Raw genomic sequence first — 4,557 nt, forward strand, 5'->3', positions numbered from 1 at the left:
AACATTGAACTGTTGACAGTTTCTCTTCTGCTGTTTACTGTATCGAAACCCTAAAGTAAAAACGGTGTTATAGAGAATCCCCCCTACAGCTGGTAACAAAGACTCCAGTACTTCAAAGAGGGGCTTTATCCTCTCACACTCCTTAAAACAGTGAATTTTTAAAAAATCTTATGTTACATAAACAACATCCATCTCCGACATCTGAGTTAATGACAGAAACAAAAGCATTAACTGCAATGATGCCATGTATCACCCCCCATTACATATCACCAGTCCCCTTTAGTAACGGTCCCCTGTACAGTGTTCTCCAGGCTGGCTTTACCTTGTCATCAACACCCTCCATTACATATCACCAGTCCCCTGTACAGTGTTCTCCATGCTGGCTTTACCTTGTCATCAACACCCTCCATTACATATCACCATTCCCCTGTACAGTGTTCTCCATGCTGGCTTTACCTTGTCATCAACACCCTCCATTACATATCACCATTCCCCTGTACAGTGTTCTCCATGCTGGCTTTACCTTGTCATCAACACCCTCCATTACATATCACCAGTCCCCTGTACAGTGTTCTCCATGCTGGCTTTACCTTGTCATCAACACCCTCCATTACATATCACCATTCCCCTGTACAGTGTTCTCCATGCTGGCTTTACCTTGTCATCAACACCCTCCATTACATATCACCAGTCCCCTGTACAGTGTTCTCCATGCTGGCTTTACCTTGTCATCAACACCCTCCATTACATATCACCAGTCCCCTTTAGTAACGGTGGCTTGTACAGTGTTCTCCATGCTGGCTTTACCTTGTCTTCAAGGCCCAGTTTAACCCTCCAATGAGAGTCTTTTCTATTTTTCAACGTATCTTTATATAAAACCTTCACACACCCCCTATATAACTCCTCCCCATTCACCTCATCCAAACCCACCACTTCCAACCCTCTCAGATGCAGTAATGAAGTCTTTCTGTCTGACTGAGAAACATATCGGGTGTAATCCCTAGTCTGTCTGACTCTGGGATATTGGGTGTAATCCCTAGTCTGTCTGACTCTGGGATATTGGGTCTAATCCCTAGTCTGTCTGACTCTGGGATATTGGGTCTAATCCCTAGTCTGTCTGACTCTGGGATATTGGGTGTAATCCCTAGTCTGTCTGACTCTGGGATATTGGGTCTAATCCCTAGTCTGTCTGACTCTGGGATATTGGGTGTAATCCCTAGTCTGTCTGACTCTCCCCCCTCCTCTTTTGACAAATACAAAACACTTTGTGGAACACAATGATATTTGTCCCAAAATAAATCTACAATAATTGCCAGACGGCCACACGGTGTCTCTAAACATGACAACAGTGCAGAGGCCAACCACATTATTAACAATAATAGTGTGTCCCCCACATGAAATATGAGATATCAACCACCATCTCCTCATCCTCCCTTACACCATTTCAACCACCATCTCCTCATCCTCCCTTACACCATTACAACCACCATCTCCTCATCCTCCCTTACACCATTACAACCACCATCTCCTCATCCTCCCTTACACCATTTCAACCACCATCTCCTCATCCTCCCTTACACCATTTCAACCACCATCTCCTCATCCTCCCTTACACCATTTCAACCACCCCATTCCAATGTTTTTCCATAGTCCCCTCGTCCCCTAGGTACTTGAACCATCCCTTACACCATTCCAACCCCGCTGGCAAAGCCATGATCCCCCCAGACCATTTCCCAATTCTGTAAAGCATACTCCCCCCAATTAACCTATGCAGAGGATATTCCCTTTAAACCAATCAACTATGAGACTCAAGCTATCCACCTCCGCTTGATTTTCCACTAAAAATAACTACATCATCAGCATAGGCTGAGAGACGAATAGGAGGAATATCCTCTGAAAGCTACACCCCTTCAATGCAACTTCTAATGCTATTTGGTAGTGGCTCTATAGCGAATGGCATATAACATTCCCGACAACGAACACCCCTGCCTAGTTCCTCTACACACTTTGAAAAGGGGCACTCAAGCCACCGTTAACTTTCAATACACTTTCAATGTCACCATATATCACCCTGATCATGGAAATCAAACCAGAGCTGAAACCAAATGCCTTAAAAGTGCACTGTAAGTATTGATGTTCAACTGGGTCACATGCCTTTTACTGATCAATTAAAATGAGACAAGCATCCAAACCAATAGCCCTAGAGATGTCCCAAAAAAATCCAGAATCAGGTTAGATGTTATCCCCTATCTGCCGGCCGGGAACACAGCAGGACTGGTCCGCATGATTTGCCCCATCACCTCCCTAAACATCACCTCCCTCAACATCACCTCCCTCAACATCACCTCCCTCAGCCTGGTGGACAAAGCCTTGGACAGGATCTTATAATCAGTGCACATTAAGGCCATCGGCCTCCAGTTCTTCCACTCCACAGGGTCATCCTTTTTTGGCAGTAGGGTGAGGACAGCCCTCCCGCATCTCATTGGTGGTAACCCTCTGGTCAAACTATCGTTAACTACTGCTAGCCAATCCTCTCCCAATATAGCTCATAAAAGACTCCAAAAAGAAAACGGGAAGCCCATAAATGCCTGGTGCCCTTCTATTTTCCATGCCTTTTTATGCAGTGTATAGCTCCTGCATAGACAATGGTTAATCTAGCTCAACCTGAAAAATTTGGATGAGGCATTCATTTCAGAGATTACCTGAAACTTACTTCTCACCAATGCCCCCTTGCTCTGATACCCAGCAGGTCTGCCAACACCCCCTGTGCTCTGATACCCAGCAGGTCTGCCAACACCCCCTGTGCTCTGATACCCAGCAGGTCTGCCAACACCCCCTTGCTCTGATACCCAGCAGGTCTGCCAACACCCCTGTGCTCTGATACCCAGCAGGTCTGCCAACGCCCCCTTGCTCTGATACCCAGCAGGTCTGCCAACACCCCTGTGCTCTGATACCCAGCAGGTCTGCCAATGCCCCCTTGCTCTGATACCCAGCAGGTCTGCCAATGCCCCCTTGCTCTGATACCCAGCAGGTCTGCCAACACCCCTGTGCTCTGATACCCAGCAGGTCTGCCAACGCCCCCTTGCTCTGATACCCAGCAGGTCTGCCAACGCCCCCTTGCTCTGATACCCAGCAGGTCTGCCAACGCCCCCTTGCTCTGATACCCAGCAGGTCTGCCAATGAGGCTGTTTTTCTTCTTGAGTGCCTGAATGTGGCCTCGATCTCCTGTGGTCTCAACCAACGCCAAGAGTTCCTCTATCTCAGACTTTAGAGTGTTCATTGATCTGGTGATATCTCTGGTGACATTCATCGTGTATTGATCACGGAATTGTTGAATCTGTATTTTCCCTACACTTTTGGGGTTTTACAGCGTGTCCACCACCTCTGTTGCTAAACAATGAACTGACAATCCCACTGTGGTTATCACACTTGATTTACAGACCTGAGATTGATGCTCAAAACTATAAAATCTATCTAACCTGGCCGGAGAGATATGGTGTTCTCTCTCACATCGCCAGAAGAAGACTCCATCTCTACAACCTGTTTATCCTCAACTAATTTATCAATCTCTACCTTCCTCTTGGAATTAGAACCTTCTTCACCCCTTAAATTCTTCCTCGGTACTTTGAAAACAGCCACTTCATTTTCCATTGTTTCACTCTCCTCTTGAACTCCCATGTCATTCCCCAGCACCCCCTCAGCGACCTTAATCGCAGTGTCAGCAACTGTTCCCCCCCCCATCTTTTTCCTGATCTACCACAATCTACTTTTCCCGCCACATCTGTCTTCCCCTGAACTTTCTTGCCACATCTGTCTTCCCTTGAACTTTCTTGACACATCTGTCTTCCCTTGAACTTTCCTGCCACATCTGCCTTCCCCTGAACCTGGCTACGTTTGTTCGTCCCTTCTCGGTGGTGCTTTAGTTGCACTAGAGCTGCTACCGGGCTCTGAGCTCATTCTCTGGACAATAATGCACCAAATGCCCCTCTCTTCCACACCCAAAATGCCCTCTCTTCCACACCCAAATTCCCCTCTATTCCACACCCAAAAGGCCCATATCTTCCACACCCAAAATGCCCATCTCCTCCACACCCAAAATGCAACCCTCTTCCACACCCAAAATTCAACTCTCTTCCACACCCAAAATGCAACTCTCCTCCACACCCAAAATGCCCACCTCTTCCACACCCAAAATGCCCACCTCTTCCACACCCAAAATGCAACTCTCTTCCACACCCAAAATGCAACTCTCTTCCATACCCAAAATGCCCACCTCTTCCACACCCAAAATGCAACTCTCCTCCACACCCAAAATGCCCCTCTCTTCCACACCCAAAATGCCCCTCTCTTCCACACCCAAAATGCCCATCTCCTCCACATCCAAAATGCAACCCTCTTCCACACCCAAAATGCAACTCTCCTCCACACCCAAAATGCAACTCTCCTCCACACCCAAAATGCAACTCTCTTCCACACCCAAAATGCAACTCTCTTCCACACCCAAAATGCCCACCTCTTCCACACCCAAAATGCCCCTCTCTTCCACACCCAAAATGC

Source organism: Oncorhynchus tshawytscha, linkage group LG10, assembly GCF_018296145.1.
Source record: "Oncorhynchus tshawytscha isolate Ot180627B linkage group LG10, Otsh_v2.0, whole genome shotgun sequence".
In the NCBI taxonomy this organism is placed as follows: Eukaryota; Metazoa; Chordata; class Actinopteri; order Salmoniformes; family Salmonidae; genus Oncorhynchus; species Oncorhynchus tshawytscha.